General features: G+C 39.7%; 1 long non-coding RNA gene across 4 annotated transcripts in view; it reads right to left on the bottom strand.

Annotated features, from left to right (window-relative positions):
• LOC105613831 (uncharacterized) overlaps nt 1–21,860 on the bottom strand; it is a 35,141-nt gene extending 13,281 nt beyond the window's left edge. The window contains exons 1-5 of one of the 4 annotated variants that reach the window (XR_009598218.1): nt 21,730–21,860; nt 20,151–20,227; nt 16,269–17,327; nt 10,943–15,257; nt 744–890 (exon numbers count right to left, since the gene is read on the bottom strand). This is a non-coding gene — a long non-coding RNA (uncharacterized LOC105613831). The other 3 variants (XR_009598217.1, XR_006057736.2, XR_009598219.1) reach the window with 3 other exon arrangements.

Raw genomic sequence — 21,860 nt, 5'->3', positions numbered from 1 at the left:
TTTATACTTAGTAAAAAGTTTGAAGTCATCTGTTCCTTTGTGAATACTGCAGGATCTTATTTTGTTCTATTAATTAAGTGGTCAAAAAATGAAAGATTCCTCAAATATGGCCAAATCTTATATTTTACCATGACTCTCTAATATGCAATTTGGCTAACTATGAATTAAAACAACATCTTTAACATATCTTATCTGCTAATATAACTTTACTATTTTGGCTTTAATGTGTATGACTTAGAATAAAATAACATGCTATCCCTTTAAATAATTTATGGTGTAACCTGGAAGAACAACAGACAATTGGAAATGGAAGTCTAATACTGTGTGACTTTAGCCAAGGCACTGAGCCTCTCTGCATCAGTTTTCATATCTTTAACAGAGAGATGATAATACTAGTCATCACAGAAATGTCAAAAAGATCAAATAAGGATATATATATAAGCATTTATTTCTTTTTAATTTTAAGAAGATTTTAATTTGGAATTTTTTTTTTAAAAAAAGACTGACTTTCCCTCAAATATTCTGAATTAGTAAGGAACAGGCCTTAAGCCTGGTTCTACTTGGCTATCTTTTCTGAGTACGTTTTTAGGTTTAAGATTTAATCATACCTGGTGGCAGCTGAGGTTATAATCTTGTTGGAATAGTTCCTCCAAATCCAAATTGTTTCAACATAGAAAACACATACACACACAATTATGTAAATGTGAAGCCTGTGAACACCATGATAATTTACTTCAACTTACTCTTTTATCCTACGACCATGAAAAAAAACTGGTCCATTCAAACCAAGTCTATTTGCTTCCAACCCCCAAAATGGAAGGAATACCAACTATGAGAGCCATCAGGTATTTCATCAGAAAGAGATTCAGATCTGGACTCATTTGAGTAACCTACAAGAAGGGAAAGAAGAATATCTTAAATATATAAATAGAAATTTCTCTTAAAGACCACTGTAAAATCTTTTAAACAAATAGTAAAATAATTATATAAGTCTGATGTTTGCACTTAAACAGTCCGATAATTTTCTCATTATATGGAAAAGATGTACTGCTGAAAATCTGACAATGACTATATTTTCCATAGCCTGAGTTCTATAATTTTCTTGCTAGCCCATATTATATATTGTCTAAAGAAAAAGAATACTAATATAGAAAATGAACCATGAACAGGAATAGAGGTGCAAATAATACCTATATTCTTCTTGGCCAATTTTGCTCATCCTATCATTGGTTATCACAATATACAATTAGGAAAGTGTTAATCATTTCCCCCATTTTAGTAGTTTCTGTTCTTTTATTTAATATGCTCCTCCTTTCATGTCTGCTTTGCTGGCTGTTTTCAAGCTTCCTCTTTAACCTATGAGTTATTTAAAGTACATTTTTTTAGTTTCTATTCAGGTGAGTTTTTTTAAAGATTTATTTTTATTGTTGATTTCAAGTTAAATTATTATAGTCACAGAATGTAGTCTATTTGATTCTGGTTACCTTATATTTTGGAAACTTCTTTTGTGATTTAGGACATAGTCCATTTTTTAAAGTATTCCTTCTGTGCTCAGAAATAATGCTTACTCTCTATTTGTTAGGTACAAAATTTTCTATATGTATTAGACCAACTTTATTAGTTGTGTTGTTCAAATCTTCTATATAGGCATTCTCAAAGATATTGTAGTCTGGTTCCATACCACCACAATAAACAAATACCACAATAATGTGAATCATGGGGATTATTTTGTTTCCCAGTACATATAAAACTTATATTATAATGTAGAATGTAGTATCTACTCATAGAGTCTAAATAACAATGCTCATATCTAAATTAAAAAGTATTCTATTGCTAAAAAATGCTAACCATCACTTGAGGCTTCAAGTGAATCATACTCTTTTTGTTGCGGAGGGTCTTGCCTCAATGTTGAAGGCTGCTGACTGATCCGGGTGGTTTCTGTAGGATAGGATGACTGTGGCAATTTCTTAAGATAATAATGAAGTTTGGCACATCCACTGACTTTTCCTTTCATGAAAATTTCTCTGTAGCATGAATTACTGTTTGGTAACATTTTACCCAAAGTAGAACGTCTTTCAAAACTGAAGTCAATCCTCTCAAACCCTGCTTCTGCTTTATCAACTAAGTTTGTGTAATATTCTAAATCCTCTGTTGTCATTTCATCAATCCTCACAGCATCATCACCAGGAGTAGATTCCATGACAAGAAATCATTTTCTTAATGCTCACCCATGAGAAGTAACTCCTCATCCATTAAAGTTTTATCATGGGATTGAAGCAATTTAGTCACATCTTCAGGTTCCACTTCTAATTCTAGTACTCTTGCTATTTTTCTACCACACTGGGTGTTATTTCCTCCACCAAAGTGTTAAAGCCCTGCAAGCACCATGAGGTTTGGAATCAACTTCTTTCAAACTCCTGCTAATATTTATATTTTGACCTCTTCCCTTGAATCATGAATGTTCTCAATGGCATCTAGAATGGTGAATCCTACCCAGGTTTTCATTTAACCACCCAAATCCATCAGAGGAATCACCATGGTACTTATAGCCTAAGAATGTATTTCTTATGGGACTTCTCTGGCAGTCCAGTGGTTAGAATTTGGCACTTTCACTGTGGTGGCCCAGGTTCAATTCCTGGTCAGGAAACTAAGATCCTATAAGCTGTGAGGTGTGCCACTCCCAGAATGTATTTCTTAAATAATAAAGCCTTGAAAGTTCAAGTTACTCCTTGATCAGTGGGCTGCAGAATGGATGTTGAGAAGGTAGGCATTAAACAACATTAATCTTGTACATCTCCATCAGAGTGCTTGGGTGACCAAACCACATTGTCAGTAAGTAGTAATATATTAAAAGGACTCTCTTTTTTCTCAGCAGTAGATCTCAACAGTGGGCTTCAAATATTTAGTGAATCATGTTGTAAACAGATGTGCTGTCACCCATGTTTTGCTGTTCCATTTAGAGAGCACAGGAAGAGAAGATTTAGCATAATTAAGAATGGCAAATGACCATTTTGTTACTGTTCAGCTGCCACATCATATCCTACTCTTTTGAAACCCCATGGACTGTAGCCCACCAGGCACCTCTGTCCATGGAATTTCCCAGGCAAGAATACTGGAGTGGGTTGCCATTTCCTTCTCCAGGGAATTTTCCCCACTCAGGGATCAAACCCACATCTCCTGCATTGGCAGGTAGATTCTTTACCACTGAGCCACCAGACCAGCTGCATTAGCCCCTAACAAGACAGTCATCCTGCCCTGTGTAGCCCTCAGGCCAGGCACTGACCTCTCCTCTCCAGCTATGAAAGTCCTGGTGACATCTTCTTCCAATAGAAGACTGTTCTCTCTACACTGAAAATCTGCTGTTTAGAACAGCCACCTTCATGAATGATCTTAGCTAGATCTTCTGGGTAACTTGCTGCAGCGTCTACATCAGCACTTGCTGCTCTGCATGAACTCTGATGCTACAGAGACGACGTCTTCCCTTAAACTTCACGAAATTGACCCCTGCTAGGTCAAACCTTTCTTCTACAGCTTCCTCACCTCTCTCAGCCCTCACAGAATTAGCGTTAGGGCCTTGTCTTAGATTAGGCTTGGGCTTAAGAGAATGCCATGGCTGGCTGATCTATGTAGATCCCAAAACTTTCTCCATATCAGCAATAAAGCTATTTTGTTTTCTTATCATTCATGAATTCACTAGAGTATCATTTTCAATTTACTTTAAAAACCTTCCCTTTGGATTCACAACTTGGCTGTTGGGCTCAAAAGGCATAACTTTTGGCCTGTTTCAACTTTCAACATGACTTTCTCACTAAGCTTAATCATGTCTAGCTTTTTATTTAAAATGAGAGGTATGCAACTCCTTTCACTTGAACCCTTAGCAGCCACTGTAAGGTTAGTTGGCCTGGTTTCAATATCGTTGTGTCTAAGTGAATAAGGAGGCCCATGGAGAGCCTTTTATATGTAAACCCACCCCCAAAACTTGTGTGACTTGCTTTATTGTGATACTTGCTTTATTGTAGTGGTCTGGAACCAAACCTGCACTATCTCAGAGATATGCCTATTACGCAAGTGTTACTAAAATGTGACACAGGGATATGAAGTGAGCAAATGCTGCTGGAAAAAAAGGCACCAACAAATCTGCTCAACAGAGGGTTGCCACGAATCTTCAATTTGTAAAAACTGTGGTGTCTGCAAAACAAGAGTCCAAAATGCAGTACCTGGATGCAATCTCAAAAAAGAATGATCTATTCATTTCCAAGGCAAAAAATTCAATATCACAGTAATCCAAGTCTATGCCTTGACCAGTAATGCTGAAGAAGCTGAAGTTGAACGGTTCTAGGACATACAAGACCTTCCAGGACTCACACCCAAAAAAGATGCCCTTTTCATTATAGGGGACTGGAATGCAAAAGCAGGAAGTCAAGAAACACCTGGAGTAACAGGCAAATTTGGCCTTGGAGTACAGAATGAAGCAGGGCAAAGGCTAATAGTTTTACAAGAGAATGCACTGGTCATAGCAAACACCTTCGTCCAACGACACAACAGAAGAGTCTACACGTGGATATCACCAGATGGTTAATGCTGAAATCAGATTGATAATATTCTTTGCAGCCAAAGATGGAGAAGCTCTATATAGTTAGCAAAAACAAGACTGGGAGCTGACTGTGGCTCAGATTGTGAATTCCTTATTGCCTAATTCAGACTTAAATTGAAGAAAGCAGGGAAAACCACTAGACCATTCAGGTATGACCCAAATCAAATCCCTTACGATTATACAGTGAAAGTGAAGAACAGATTCAAGCAATTAGATCTGATAGACAGAGTGCCTGAGGAACTATCGATGGAGGTTCATGACATTATACAGGAGACAGGATGGAGACCATCCCCAAGAAAAAGAAATGCAAAAAAGCAAAATGGTTGTCTGAGGAGGCCTTATAAACAGCTGTGAAAAGAAGAGAAGTGAAAAGCAAAGGAGAAAAGGAAAGATATACCCATTTGAATGCAGAGTTCCAAAGAATAGCAAGGAAAGATAAGAAAGCCTTCCTCACTGGTCAGTGCAAAGAAATAGAGGAAAACAACAGAACAGAAAAGACTAGAGATCTCTTCAAGAAAATTAGAGATACCAAGGGAATATTTCATGCAAAAATGGGCTCAATAAAGGACAGAAATGGTATGGAAGTAACAGAAGCAGAGGATATTAAGAAGAGGTGGCAAGAATACACAGAAGAACTGTACAAAGAAGAGAGCCACTACCCAGATAATCATGATGGTACGATCACTCACCTAGAGCCAGACACCCTGAAATGCGAAGTCAAGGGGGCTTTGGGAAGCATCACTATGAGCAAAACTAGTGGAGATGATGGAATTCCAGTTGAGCTATTTCAAATCCTAAAAGATGATGCTGTGAAAGCGCTGCACTCAGAATGTCAGCAAATTTGGAAAACTCAGCAGTGGCCACAGGACTGGAAAACGTCAGTTTTCATTTCAATCCCAAAGAAAGGCAATGCCAAAGAATGCTCAGATTACTGCACAATTGCACTCATCTCACATGCTAGTAAAGTCATGCTCAAAATTCTCCAAGCCAGGCTTCAACAATACATGAACTGAGAACTCCCAGATCCTCAAGCTGGATTTAGGAAAGGTAGAGGAACCAGAGATCAAATTGCCAACATCTGTTGGATCATCAAAAAAGCAAGAGAGTTCCAGAAAAACATCTCTTTCTGCTTTATTGACTATGCCAAAGCCTTTGTGTGGATCATAACAAACTCTGGAAAATTCTTAAGAGATGGGAATACCAAATCACCTGACCTGCCTCTTGAGAAATCTGTATGCAGGTCAGGAAGCAACAGTTAGAACTGGACATGGAAAAACAGACTGGCTCCAAACAGGAAAAAGAGTACGTCAAGGCTGTATATTGTCACCCTGCTTATTTAACTTCTATGTAGAATACATCATGAGAAATGCTGGGCTGGAGGAAGCACAAGCTGGAATCAAGATTGCTGGGAGAAATATCAATAACCTCAGATATGCAGATGACATCACCCTTATGGCAGAAAGTGAAGAACTAAAGAGCCTCTTGATGAAAGTGAACGAGGAGAGCGAAAAAGTTGGCTTAAAGCTCACCATTCAGAAAATGAAGATCATGGCATCTGGTCCCATCACATCACAGGAAATAGATGGGAAAACAGTGGAAACCGTGGCTGACTTTATTTTTGGGGGGCTCCAAAATCACTGAAGATGGTGACTGCAGTCATGAAATTAAGACACTTACTCCTTGGAAGGAAAGTTATGACCAACCTAGATAGCATGTTAAAAAGCAGAAACATTACTTTGCCAACAAAGATCCATCTAGTCAAGGCTATGGTTTTCCCAGTAGTCATTCATGGATATGAGAGTTGGACTATAAAGAACGCTACATGTTGAAGAATTGATGCGTATGAACTGTGGTGTTGGAGAAGACTCTTGAGAGTCCCTTGGACTGCAAGGAGATCCAACCAATCCATCCTAAAAGAAATCAATCCTGAATGTTCACTGGAAGGATTGATGCTAAAGCTGAAACTCTTACTATTTTGGCTACCCGATGCAAAGAACTGACTCACTGGAAAAGACCCTGATGCTGGGAAATATTGAAGGTGGGAGGAAAAGGCGACGACAGACGATGAGATGGCTGGATGGCATCACCAACTCAATGGACATGAGTTTGAGTATACTCTGGTCATTGGTGATGGACAGGGAGGTCTGGCATGCTACAGTCTATGGGGTCACAGACAGACACGACTGAGTGACTGAATTGACTGAACTGTAGTGTGTGCAAAGCACAATAAAGGGAAGTGCAATAAAACAAGGTATATGTGTTTTCCTGACTAGTTTTCTGTTTATTTGTTCATTTTTGTTTTTAAGGATATGTATTTATTTGGCTCCCTCGAGTCTTAGCTGCTGTGTGTGGGCTTGGTCGCCCTGCAGCATGTGGAATCTTAGTTCCCTGACCAAGGATCAAACCCATGTCCTCTGCACTGCAAGGCAATTCCTAACCACTGGACAGCCAGGTAAGTCCCTACCTATCTGTTTTAATAGAGATATGCTAATCTGTGGGCTCATCAGTTTTTCTTCCAATCCTGTCATTTTTCACTTTTAGGTCTATGTTATGTGTTATATAAATGCTCTAGCTACCCAATATACTTTAGTGCTCACTTTAAACAGTATTTTATCTGACTTTAATATTGCCACACCAGTTTTTTTCTTCATCATACCATCACATTTTTCAAGTGTATCTTTTCCTAGTTACCAATGTATTTTTTTCAAGACTGTCTGTGCAATCCTACTGTTTATAAACAATATATAGTTTCCTCACACTAAAGTATAAACTCAATGTTTTTTTCCCCCATTTTCCCCCCCATTTCTGGGAATGTCTTATTCCCAGAGCCTAGATCAGTCTCTGGCACATAGCAGGTGCTCAGTAAATGCACACTTGAGCTACCTAATACTCCTTGTTATTATTTTCCAGAGACTCAGAACAACCTTTAAAAAAATAATTGGTCTTGTTATTATCATTGTTAAGTGACTTTGCCAAAAAGTACACCCTCATCCTATCTTGAGGTTCTCTTTTCTTTCTGCTAAAGGATGTTCTTTAGAAATTCTTATAGATAGGATATGCTAGAGATAAATTTAGTCTTTGCCCCAAAATGTCTTTCTCTTGTCCTCAATCTCTAGTAGTGCTTTAGATGGATAAAGTTATCATCACTCAGCATTTTAAAGATATTAGTTCATTAACTTCTAGCTGCTATTGTTGCTGTTGAGAAGCCTGCACAGTTGATAATCTTTTGGAGATTTTTTCTCTCTGGTAGCTTTTAAATGTCTCTAGCCTTTTAGTTGCAAAGAATGTTTCTCATTGTGATTGGTTTTTACTTGTCCTGCTTAGTATGCAGAGCGTACTTTTAATGTGAGGTTTCAAGTGTTCAGTTCTGAAAAATTCATGATGTAGTTCTTTAGTTATCATTTCTTAGTCATTCTTACACCCCCTTGTTCCAGAACTCCCATTAGATGTATAATGAAGCATCTTAATCTATTTTTAATATATCTTTATGGAATAATCAGATAATTTTGAGTATTTTATGTCTCTATTATGCATTCTGGGTGATTTAAAGAGTTAGAACAATTTTCCACTTCACTAGTTCTCTCTTTAATCATGTCTACTTTAGAATTCATTCCATCTATTGACTTAATTTCAAATCCTGACAGATGATGCTATGAAAGTGCTACACTCAGTACATCAGCAAATTTGGAAAACTCAGCAGCGGCCACGGGACTGGAAAAGGTCAGTTTTCATTCCAATCCCAAAGAAAGCCAATGCCAAAGAATGCTCAAACTACCGCACAATTGCACTCATCTCACATGCTAGTAAAGTAATGCTCAAAATTCTCCAAGCCAGGCTTCAGCAATACGTGAACCATGAACTTCCAGATGTTCAAGCTGGTTTCAGAAAAGGCAGAGAAACCAGAGATCAAATTGCCAACATCCACTGGATCATGGAAAAAGCAAGAGAGTTCCAGAAAAACATCTATTTCTGCTTTATTGACTATGCCAAAGCCTTTGACTGTGTGGATCCCAATAAACTGTGGAAAATTCTGAAAGAGATGGGAATACAGACCACCTGACCTGCCTCTTGAGAAACCTACATGCAGGTCAGGAAGCAACATTAGAACTGGACATGGAACAACAGACTGGTTCCAAATAGGAAAAGGAGTACGTCAAGGCTGTATATTGTCACCCTACTTATTTAACTTATATGCAGAGTACATCATGAGAAACGCTGGACTGGAAGAAACACAAGCTGGAATCAAGATTGCCAGGAGAAATATCAATAACCTCAGAGATGCAGATGATACCACCCTTATGGCAGAAAGAGAAGAGGAGCTAAAAAGCCTCTTGATGAAAGTGAAAGAGGAGAGTGAAAAAGTTGGCTTAAAACTCAACATTCAGAAAATGAAGATCATGGCATCTGGTCCCATCACTCCATGGGAAACAGGTGGGGAAACAGTATCAGACTTTATTTTTTGTGGCTCCAAAATCACTGCAGATGGTGACTGCAGCCATGAAATTAAAAGACACTTACTCCTTGGAAGAAAAGTTATGACCAACCTAGATAGCATATTCAAAAGCAGAGACATTACTTTGCTGACTAGGGTCCGTCTAGTCAAGGCTATGGTTTTTCCTGTGGTCATGTATGGATGTGAGAGTCGGACTGTGAAGAAGGCTGAGCGCCGAAGAATTGATACTTTTGAACTGTGGTGTTGGAGAAGACTCTTGAGAGTCCATTCTGAAGGAGATCAGCCCTGAGATTTCTTTGGAAGGAATGATGCTGAAGCTGAAACTCCAGTAATTCGGCCACCTCATGCGAAGAGTTGGCTCATTGGAAAAGACTCTGATGCTGGGAGGGATTGGGGGCAGGAGGAAAAGGGGACAACAGAGGATGAGATGGCTAGATTGCATCACTGACTTGATGGACGTGAGTCTGAGTGAATTCTGGGAGTTGGTGATGGACAGTGAGGCCTGGCATACTGCAATTCATGGGGTCGCAAAGAGTTGGACAAGACTGAGCGACTGAACTGAACTGAAGAGTACATCATGAGAAACACTGGGCTGGAAGAAGCACAAGCTGAAATCAAGATTGCCAGGAGAAATATTAATAACTTCAGATATGCAGATGACACCAGCCTTATGGCAGAAAGTGAAGAGGAACTAAAAAGCCTCTTGATGAAAGTGAAAGAGGAGAGTGAAAAAGTTGGCTTTAAGCTCAACATTCAGAAAACTAAGATTATGGCATGTGGTCCCATCACTTCATGGCAAATAGATGGGGAAACAGTGGAAACAGTGTCAGACTTATTTTTTGGGGCTCCAAAGTCACTGCAGATGGTGACTGCAGCCATGAAATTAAAAGACGCTTACTCCTTGGAAGGAAAGTTTTGACCAACGTAGATAGCATATTGAAAAGCAGACACATTACTTTGCCAACAAAGGTCCATCTAGTCAAGGCTATGGTTTTTCCTGTGGTCATGTATGGATGTGAGAGCTGGACTGTGAAGAAAGCTGACTGCCGAAGAATTGATGCTTTTGAACTGTGGTGTTGGAGAAACCTCTTGAGAGTCCCTTGGACTGCAAGGAGATCCAACCAGTCCATTCTAAAGGAGATCAGCCCTGGGTGTTCTTTGGAAGGAATGATGCTAAAGCTGAAACTCCAGTACTTTGGCCACCTCATGCGAAGAGTTGACTCTTTGGAAAAGGCTCTGATGCTGGGAGGGATTGGGGGCAGGAGGAGAAGGGGATGACAGAGGATGAGATGGCAGGATGGCATCACCGACTGGATGGACGTGAGCTTCGGGTAAACTCCAGGAGTTGGTGATGGACAGGGAGGCCTGGCGTGCTGCAATTCATGGCATCGCAAAGAGTCGGACACGATTGAACTCAAAGAGTCAGACTGAACTGAACTCTACTGAACTAAAATACTGTAAACCCACCAGCCTAAAGGCTGAACCAAAGAATCTATTTTCAAAATCATGTTACCTTTAATATTTACTAACTGAATTATGAATATTATTATTTTAGTCTGCTGTTTAAAGTCTTACTATCAAATAACAGAAAAGATGTAACCATAACTTGGAATATTTAAACTTCTGAAAAAGTATTACTTCCCCAGTTCTAATGCTTGAAATTTCTTCATAAAAGAATAATATCTGAAAACTAAGATGAGTAACATTCCCCAAACATGAAATCTTCAATCTATCAGAGTGTGAACCTAAATGTGTATCTTTTTAATGTACAAGATGCAGTTAAAAATAACATATTAGTTTTTCCTGTTATTTATCAAACACACTCATTAGACTGATTAAAAGGGCAGTACAAGAATAATTTTCTATGACAAGCCAAATAATAGACGAAGTCTTACCTCCATTGCTAAAGCTGCTGTCTATTGGTCATAATGATTCAGAAGATTGGGCATGAAGGCAGCTCATAAGGCAAATCTTGGCACATCCTCAAGGTAATAGGCTCAAAGAAAACAAACTGTGCCCACCTATATGGGGCACACATAGTCAAGGGCCACAGACAGAAGACGATCCAACTCAGCCATGCTTTCTCTACTGAATTAGATTCAGATGATCAGGCCTACTCAATATGTATTTTAGATCTTTGTACAACTGCAAGTCTCAGCTTGAAAGTACTTCTTCTATCTTACTGTTAAGTTCTTCAATGCACCGTCAGAGGTTTGTTAGCTTGGTCTCACAAAAGGCATTTGTTTTTGGTTTCATAATATGGGAAAATGACATCATCTTGCTTCTTTTCATTTTGTTACATCGGGCACCGTTTGGCCAACTTGTCAAGTTGTTAACAACCACATTCCCAAACAACAGATTCCATGTTAGGAGAACCGCTATTTCTTCCTTTGACTGAAATATCTGAAAAATAATTTTTTTAAAAAATGGGAGAAATTAGCAATTTCCTCTTAAAATATTACAGGCTTGATATAAAAACTTTGATTAGCTCAGTAAAGTTGCAGGATACAAAATTGGTATACAAAAATCAATTGCATTTCTACACAGTAACAATTAGCTACTAGAAAGAGAAATTTTAAAATACTGCCTTTGGGACTTTCTGGTGGTTGAGTGATTAAAACTGCACACTTCCACTGCCGAGCTCCAGTGCACTCCCTGGTGGAGAACTAAAATTCCAAATGCCAGGAGTCTGGCTAACAACAACAATCACAGACTTTGATGAGAGATACAATACTGCCTTACAGACAAAATACATGGGTATTTCATAATAAAAATACTATAGTTTTTCTACCTTATCATTCTTGCTATAGATACACCAGGGAATCCATAAATAGCATTTAAAGGTACTATTTCCTCCCTCAGTTGTTTATATAACATATAGTTTAATTTCCCATCTATAATGGTAGTTTTTCATTTGTCACAAGACATAATAGATCCATTTTGAAAAACTTGCATGCTGTTGTCCTAAATTTTATTTAAATATCTGCCACACTTAATAACAAGTTATTTAAATTTTATTATATATGGTTTAAACATTAAATGATTCAGCAGATAGTATCTGTGAAAGGTGTAAAATATAAAGAAATCAAAAATATGGATTCAAGCCTCTTCCCAACTATGTGAATCACTTAACTTCTCTGAGCTCAGAATTTTTCTTTCTAAAAATTGCACCTCCCTATCAAAGATGGTATATAAGTGAACTATAAAATAATGTACTCTATAAAAGGTAAAGCAATATCAAACTTCAGGCAGTTTTAGTACTGAATTACAGTGGATACAAAGACTTACTTCTATCAACCAATACTGAACTGGCAAACAGAAGATTCTAAAAGTAGTATCAGGACATTTTCCCAACAATGCTTCATCCTTTTAGATAGTACAAAAATTTAGTACCTAGATAGAGAAAACGTTTGACCAACAAATGCTTCATTACACACAGTCAGGCTGCAGAGAAGAGTCAACCCTAGAAAGTTACAGTGTGGGATATGAATGATTTCCAGTTAAAGAGTTTCTACCAAGTTTCAGAGTCTGATTTGACACTGGCTTTGCTGAGGGCTTCCCTGGTGGCTCAGACAGTAAAGAATCCGCCTGCAATGCTAGAGACATGGGTTCGATCCCTCGGTTGGGAAGATTCCCTGGAGGAGGAAATGGCAGCCCACTCCAGGATTCTTGCCTGGAGAATTCCATGGATAGAGAAGCCTGGCAGGCTACAGTCCATGGGGTTGCAGAGAGTTGGGTCCAACTTTCACTTTTTTTCTAGGGACAAAACTATGCACCTCTTTTGGGGCTGGAAGGGCAGGTAGAGTGGGAGGCAGGACTGGTAGGAAAAAAGCAAATTCTAAAACTATCATACTTGCATTTGGTTTTGTAATGATGTTAAATCTGCTTTTACTTTATTTTTGTTTCACAGATGTCAAATATTTCTATTTGAAGTAAACAACCTCGGCTGGGAAAACATGAGAAAGCCAGGTTCAGAAATTCTCAGAGACCCAGGTTAACAGGAAAACTCAAATAGATATTAGGGCCTGTGACAGCTTAGACCCTGAGAACTTGAACCGGCTTGGCTAAAGCAGAGAAACTGTCCTTTGTGCACTACCAATGACAGGGACCTCTGCATCCCAAGCTTTAATTACTGGGCAGAAAAAACTACTTGGAGAAAGTAAAGCCATGGCTGAATCTTCCCAATTTCTCCCCCAAGCATATGGTCTTGAGTAGAAGAAGGGAAAAGGAAAGCTACAACCTTAGGAATTAGGAACACCAAAGTTACAAGCAACCTCTGCGTCAAACGTCTAATCTCTCTAATGCTGAAGTCTCTAAATCAGAAATATTTGCTAAAGTTTCTTGGCCTGCCATATTTTTTCCTCCTTCAAGCTGGGCCCAGAAATGCGATGTCTGGCTATGGAAAAGTGATATTAAACACAGTCATGTATATTTAAGCTTAATTATCGTGCAGCACGGTAACAATTATGCCTATCATTAAATGTGTCAAATAAGCCCTGAAAGCTTTATTTGGCTACAGTATCAAAACATCCATATAAGTTCCTTTTTTGTAGTTTGCTGCTTATGCAGCATGTTCATCTGCTTGCAACTTAAAAAAAAATTAAAGGGAACACTGCTCCCTACTGAATAGGTATATAACAATGAGAATTACGAAAATTTCATTTAGACTATTTTTTAAGCAGTATGGGTTCCAAATTTACAGTTCAAAGAAGATTACCATACAAAACTTGAGGAAGCAACAAAGTAATATTGAGTTTTTTAAACTAGATGAGAAACCCCCTTATACTTCTGTCTACTCTATCTTACTTGTTTTTCTCTCAGTTATTCCTTTTGCCTCATTTACAAACAATGCTTCTCACAGACTTAAGAAAGTGCTTTCCTTTATGCACTTTAACATTCAAATTTCCATATATCAAAACATTTTTATAAAATTATTTTTAGGCTGGGGTAGGATAAAATCTTAATACATTATGACTGTAGTTTATGATTATTAAGATAAATAAGAAAAAAACATAGACTGCCATGAGACAAGAAGAAAAATAGGAACAGTAAAAATATTAAGGACTTTACATTTCTTCCAAATCAGAGGTTCCCTAATTTTAATGTGCAGCAGATTCATAGAAACCCCCCCATAGGTCTAAGAAATCCGAACCTCTGGAAAATAAATGATATACATGCATTTTAATGATTATCTTGGTACTGTTACAAGTGATCTATAAGTCATATTTTGATAAATACTACCTAAAATAGAATAATTTAAAACAGTACAGGATATTTGCACATAATTATGTGCTTAGCAAAAGTAATATATAAAATGAATTTCTTAAAAAGCAGATAAAGAATACTACCTTAATAGAAAAATGAGAAAAGGACATAAATTTACAAAAGAAATACAAATGCCAACAAACATATGAAAAGATATTCAACTTTGCTAATAAAAACATACAAACATGATATATAACATTTTTGCCAATCAGATGAGCAAAGTAAGAAAAACAGAACACAGTATAGGAGAGGGTTCAGAAAAAAGAATATATTCAACATTCCAACACTTGGAAATACTTTTTTTTTTTTGGCTGTCCCACATGGCTTGCAGAATCTTAGTTCCCCAAACAAGGCTGAACCCAGCCCAAGGCAGTGAAGTGTCTAACCACTAGACCGCCAGGAAATTCTCCATTTTCAAATACTACTGGAGGAAAAGCAAACAAGTTGGTATTTCAAAAAAATAGCTATGGACACCAAAAGCCCTTAAAATGTATATAATTTGATTCAGCAGACCTATTCTATAATTTATTCTAAGAAAGTAAACACAAGTATACATGATGTATAACTGAAATGTTAGTACAACATTGTTTATGAAATAAAAACCCAGAGACAATCTGAAAGTCTACCAATAAGGAATTGGTTAAACTACTGTACAACCAACACATAACACACTCATTAAAAATGATGAGCAAGATCTGTATATGCTGACTTGAAAAGACAAAAACAATACAATAAGTGAAAAATAAAATTTTAAATGGTTTACAAAACAGCATATAGTCTCCCATTTTGTCAAAAACATACATACATGGAACAGAATAAAACTATCTGAATTGTTTACAAATACAATATTATAGGGACTTATCTGGCAATCCAGTGATTAGGACTCCATACTGCTACTTCACGGAGCTCGAGTTTGATCCCTGGTCAAGGAATTAAGGTCCCACACTGCACAGCATGGTCAAAAAACAAAAACAAAACAAAAAAGTAGTAAAGTATTATAAATGCTGAAATGTTATTTTAAAATCTGTCACGTTATTTGTGTATGGGAAAATTAAGTCTGCTAAATCTATAAACGTGTGCTGACAATAATACTACTTGAATCAATGATTTCCTGGCTGTTGATTAAGTAACATGCCAAGGGACACAAAAATGCCCTACTACAGGTTGCAAGAAAAGCAAAAAAAATGATGATAAACTTAGAATGGGTCAAAAATTGATTTTCAATACTGAAAAAAATAAGATCACCTCTCAGCTGAACAAAATATTATGCACAGTTAAAAAAAACTTTTGATATATATTCTAAATTGCTTTTCAATAACATAATGAAATAAATGCTTCTAATCAGGATCACGTGAGTATGGATAGCAACAGTCCATTTTCCTAAGAGAACCATCCTTGAAGAAGCTGCAAGTTTCAGACAGCAGGACACAGAATATTGAGGAAACCAGGAAATACTGACAAAATACAGCAACTGATCACATACAGGTTAAAAGATTTTTTGCATTCTTTTTGATATTATATCTTTTGCTATAGGAATCTGCAGAATCTCAGCTGAATAAAGGGAATTGCTGGAGTAACTGGAGGGAACAGTCTCAGGAGCCAAGGACCAGTAAAAAATGAGGGGTCGCACAACAGTTATTCATGCCCTAACCCTGAGAAAAGAGACATTTACTTCTTTACAGAGCAATATAAGATATGTGGAAAACTAATTTCAGATTAAATGACCTGATTATTTCATCAGAAAACAAAAAGAACTAGATACATTTAACCCTACACTTTAATTTTTATCAATGTATAACATCAGGAATCTGATATTCCCCAATTTACCAGTTCTCTTTTGATAATAAAAAGTTTAGTTCAGTTCTGTTCAGTGGCTCAGTGGTGTCCGACTCTTTGTGACCCCATGAATCGCAGCAGGCCAGGCCTCCCTGTTCATCACCAACTCCCGGAGTTTACCCGAAACTCACGTCCATCCAGTTGGTGATGCCATCCAGCCATCTCATCCTCTGTCGTCCCCTTCTCCTCCTGCCCCCAATCCCTCGCAGCATCAGGGTCTTTTCCAATGACTCAACTCTTTGCATGAGGTGGCCAAAGTACTGGAGTTTCAGCTTTAGCATCAGTCGTTCCAATGAACACCCAGGTCTGATCTCCTTTAGGATGGACTGGTTGCATCTCCTTGCAGTCCAAGGACTGTCAAGAGCCTTCTCCAACACCACAGTTCAAAAGCATCAATTTTTGGCACTCAGCTTTCTTCACAGTCCAACTCTCACATCCATACATGACCACTGGAAAAACCATAGCCTTGACTAGACGGATCTTTGTTGGCAAAGTAATGTTTCTGCTTTTGAATATACTATCTAGGTTGGTCATAACTTTTCTTCCAAGGAGTAAGCATCTTTTAATTTCATGGCTGCAGTCACCTTCTGCAGTGATTTTGGAGCCCCCCAAAATAAAGTCTGACACTGTTTCCACTGTTTCCCCATCTATGACCCATGAAGTGATGGGACCAGATGCCATGATCTTCGTTTTCTGAATGTTGAGCTTTAAGCCAACTTTTTCACTCTCCTCTTTCACTTTCATCAAGAGGCTCTTTAGTTCTTCTTCTCTTTCTGCCATAAGGGTGGTGTCATCTGCATATCTGAGGTTACTGATATTTCTCCTGGCAATCTTGATTCCAGCTTGCTTCTTCCAGCCCAGCATTTCTATGCAGAGTACATAGAAGTTAAATAAACAGGGTGACAATATACAGCCTTGACATACTCCTTTTCCTATTTGGAACCAGTCTGTTGTTCCATGTTCAGTTCTGTTTAATTTTTATCAATGTGTAACATCAGGAATCTGATATTCCCCAATTTACCAGTTCTCTTTTGATGATAAAAAGTAAAAGCCCCTAAAATAAGTTCAGTATTTGTCCTGAAGACCAGCAATAAAGGGGATGCAATCTTGGAAGACTGTCTTCAGAGGCTGGCTACAAAGCCAGACCCCAAGAACTCAGGTGGGAAAAGCAGATGGCAACTGTGAAGAGAAAAGAAGGCAGGCAGAATCCCAGAAGAGACAATGACAAAAGTGGGCCCTGGGGGCTTGTCAGCAAGGCCCTGCAACAAAAGATGTTAGCAGTTCTATTCCAATTCACACTTTCTGTACAGAAAGTGATTCCTTTCATCTTTCGCAGCTTAGATTTACTTATCTTGACACACTATAAATGTACATAACATTTTGTGTTTCCAATTCAGAAATTAAACACACTGGCTACAATGGGCTGCTACTGCTAAGTCGCTTCAGTCGTGTTTGACTGTGCGACCCCACAGATGGCAGCCCAACAGGCTCCCCCATCCCTGGGATTCTCCAGGCAAGAACACTGCAGTGGGTTGCCATTTCCTTCTCCAATACATGAAATTGAAAAGTGAAAGTGAAGTTGTTCAAGTCGTGTCCGACTCTTCTCGACCCCATGGACTGCAGCTTACCAGGCTCCTCCGTCCATGGGATTTTCCAGGCAAGAGTACTGGAGTGGGGTGCCATTGCCTTCTCCAAGCTACAAGGGGAACAGGAGGATATTCTTTTGTCTCCTTTCAGAGTTTTCCAAGACTGCATTATAAGGATTAGCAATCACTACTTCTGAAGCTTCTTCTCTCAAGGAAATTATCATCTTGTTAGAAAGCAAAGTACACCCTGAGAGCATATCACTGCTCAAAGTGCTAGATTCCTTTTCCTAAAACTCATGTGTGTTTTGGTCTTTTGTTTTCCATATCTTATTTAATAAATAAATTCATTCTCAGGATACTGTTTTCTGGTTGCTAAAGTTTACATAGCTCCATATTTAATTCATCAGAGAAGGCAATGGCAACCCACTCCAGTACTCTTGCCTGGAAAATCCCATGGGCGGAGGAGCCTGGTAGGCTGCAGTCCATGGGGTCGAAGTCAGACAGGACTGAGCGACTTCACTTTCACTTTCCACTTTCATGCATGAGGGAAGGAAATGGCAACCCACTCCAGTGTTCTTGTCTGGAGAATCCCAGGGATGGGGGAGCCTGGTGGGCTGCCTTCTATGGGGTCGCACAGAGTTGGACACGACTGAAGTGACTTAGCAGCAGCATATTTAATTCATAGGGCCTAGATTCTTACTAATCTCAAGGCATCACTTTGCTACTTTATCTAATTTTTGAAGTCCATCTAGTCATCTACTGATTACAAAAGATAATCTAATCTTCCAGTGTGCTGAGTGATGGGGCTTAAAAAAATACAGGAAAAACAAATACGTTAAAGTTCAAAATTAAAATGAATAGTAGGCATCAAAATCCAGTCCATCTTACAAATTATACATTACTTTGAATATTAGAGAAAGCAGAAGCAGATCTTTTAAAACTAAAAACGAAACTGGAAAGTTAAAAGATGGCCAGAGTTTGGATTAAAAAAAAAAATCAGGTTGAAATTCCAGCCTGGTTTCCCTTTTCCATTGAAATATGTTCAGAAAATGCTCTAATATCAAGCTCCTGATTTTTTTTTCCCCTTTAGTAAGGTTGCATGTTTTGACTATAAAATTAGTTTAATGAGATAAACTTTGGGGACCAGGATTTTTTTTTTTAGGCCTACTAGCCTAGTTGTTTGGAGAAGGCAATGGCACATTCCAGTACTCTTCCCTGGAAAATCCCATGGATGGAGGAGCCTGGTAGGCTGCAATCCATGGGGTCGCTAAGAGTCGGACAGGACTGATCGACTTCACTTTCACTTTTCACTTTCATGCACTGGAGAAGAAAATGGCAACCCACTCCAGTGTTCTTGCCTGGAGAATCCCAGGGATGGCAGCCTATTGCCATCTGTGGGGTCGCACAGAGTCGGACATGACTGAAGTGACTTAGCAGCAGCAGCCGCCTAATTGTTTTTTCTTAAACTTCATTCACAGCGCATTCCTTGGATCCACCGAAACTGTTGCTAGTTCTCAGCATAACAAATTGTAACTCAAAGATAGATTCATCATTTCTGATGCAACAGTCAGTTTAAAACTGCTTTCTAGTCAACGAGGAGTTGTTACTCTTCAAACATTCATTCCTAACCTTCTGGAAATGCCACTATTAAAAACCTTCACTTCTTTCCTCAAGACACTGTGACCCTTCTTCTCCCAAATCTATACTGAACAATTCCTCTCATACATATTTCAAAGTCTTGCTTTTCATTTGCACTACTGCTCTTTTTGTGGGCATTTGCAGCTTTTGTAATTCTAGAGATTTAAGGCTTAAAAAACACTTGAGGCCAACACTGCTCTTCCCTGTGAAAGAAGTAAAGATGCAGTAAGAACTGTTTCCTACCACATGTCTCTTGAAGTCTAACATCAACAAACTAACAGGCTCAGGATAAGTTTTCAGTATAAATCTCATAGTTTTATTAACACATATGAAATTTAAGTTGGGGAGAGAGATTTTTTGCCTGTCAAGTGGGCAACAGAGGACTTACAGTGAGTTTAAAACCCCCTCTCTTTGCCCAATGATGACGCTATCACAACATTGTGCTATACAAAGAAAGAACATGCACTTTACTATTTATCTTTCCCTCAAGCCTCCCTACTTCAAATATCTCAATCATGGCTGGGGATCTCTCTAGAAAAATCCACCTAAATGTTCAAAGCACAAAATAAAGCTCAGAGGAATACGGTACCTAAGGGAATACGGTACCTAAGATGAAAAAAGGGATGAAAGAACCTATAGTCCTTTCTTCTTCGATTAATAGGGCACTGGTAGATTTAGGAGAGATGTAGAGGCAGGGAATATTAGTGGATGAGAAAAAGAAAAAAAAAACACGGAGGAGGAGGAAAGAGAAGATAAGACAGTAGGCTTTACTAATTACCTTATTTTCCTGACAGCTTCAAAGCATTTGCGGGGCGGGGGCGGGGGGGGGGGGCAGTGGTGGTATAGAGGAGGAACCTGCAAATAAATAAAAGGCAACACTGTAAGAATTGCATCTCAATTATCTTTTATTTTCAGCTCTATCCTTGCAAGCCTGCCCACTTAAGCTTTCACATCAATTTCCTATCTTATTACCTCTATGTTTTGGTTTATACTTCAAACACACACTCCCCCCTCCCCCCACCTTCTTTTTCTGGAGGAAAAAGATTATTGATTTGCTTGAAACTATGGATGGGGGGAAAAAAAACAGCTACGGATGGAAAGCATTATTGAGGAGTAAATGGTTCTTCATAACAGAACTAGGGATTTATCTATCCCTTTGACTGTCAGCACATCACTAAAGGCTAAAAGAAGGCTCAAGAGGGAGGTAACATCCCCCTTGTCAAGTCTTTGTTTCCTTGCTCCTGTGGTATTGGCTTTGCCAAGTAACCCAATTCCCGTAAATAAACATTACAGGTCTCTCCAAACTACTTCTATAAAATAAGATCTTGTTTGACCAATCTTTTAGAGCAGTCATTTATTTCTATAGCGGCTGGTCTGCTCTGCTGCTGTCTGCCTACATTCAGAAGGGAACCAAAATTCAAAATTTCATTTATTCTGGGCCAAAAACCAGACCTTTTGTTCTCTTTCCTAGATATTTTGCAACTTCAAGTTGACTCCTCTGCCTACATTAGTGGAATGTACTTTTGTTCTTTTAAGAAAGAAAGAAAAAACACCCCCCTTTTTCTTTTATTGAGGAAGGCACCTAACTCTGAAAAAGACGTCTAGGAAGATGCTAAAATGTCTTGAAATGTTTAACAGCACCTTATTTCAGAGGCCATGGATGAACCTCCCCCCGGTACCCCAGGGCAAACACACGGAGCGTCCAAGGGGGCAGAGGGGGAAGCCTCGAGAAGGAATATGCAGACTTTGCAAAACTGACGGGAGGGAGGAGAGCGGACAACTTTCAGGACTAGAAACAGGAGGCAGTCCAGATGCTGCGACGCCGCCCGGGCCCCGGGAAACCCCGACGACACCCGCACCCCAGCACCCAGCCCTCGGCGCATCGTCTTCCCCGCCAGCGGCCGCGTGCTCCACCCACAGCCCCCAGCGGCCCAGGAGCGCCAGTCGTCCCCGCGGTGCCGACCGAGCCCCAGGGCTGGGCCGAGGGCGGCGCGGAGAAAGCGCGGGCCAGACTCGAACAGGTTGCTCGGCGCGGGCTCGGGACTGAGAGGGTTAATCCAGTCCGGGGGCATCGGTCCGCCTCAGCGCCCAGCCCCAAACTCGGGCTCCACCGCCGGCCCGCCGCCCACCCCGAGAAAGCCCCGAGACACCCCTCCACAGCGCGGCGCCCAAGGCTTTTTTTCGGCGGCGACGAGAATAACGATCCCTGAGGAGGAGGTGCCGCGGCGGCTGGTGGCTCTCCCGCACAGGGTTAGACCGAGGAGCGGGCAGCCGCGGCGGCACCTCCTCAGTCCCCACTCCCGAGTCCTTTTCCCGCTGAGCCGGACGGGAAGGGGCCGGCACGACCCGGGGCTCACCTCACACCTCGGGGCCGGGCTCCCGGGGGGCTGCGGCGCCGGCCGGGGGCGGCCGCAGGTCCCTCAGGTAAACGCAGCCAGCGAGGACGAGGACCACCAGCTTGCGCCTCGGAGCGACCGCGAGCTTTCGC

The sequence above is a fragment of the Ovis aries genome, chromosome 23 (assembly GCF_016772045.2).
Source record: "Ovis aries strain OAR_USU_Benz2616 breed Rambouillet chromosome 23, ARS-UI_Ramb_v3.0, whole genome shotgun sequence".
Classification (NCBI taxonomy): Eukaryota; Metazoa; Chordata; class Mammalia; order Artiodactyla; family Bovidae; genus Ovis; species Ovis aries.
Note: the sequence above shows the minus strand (reverse complement) of the source record. Positions and strands in the feature narration are given on the sequence as shown.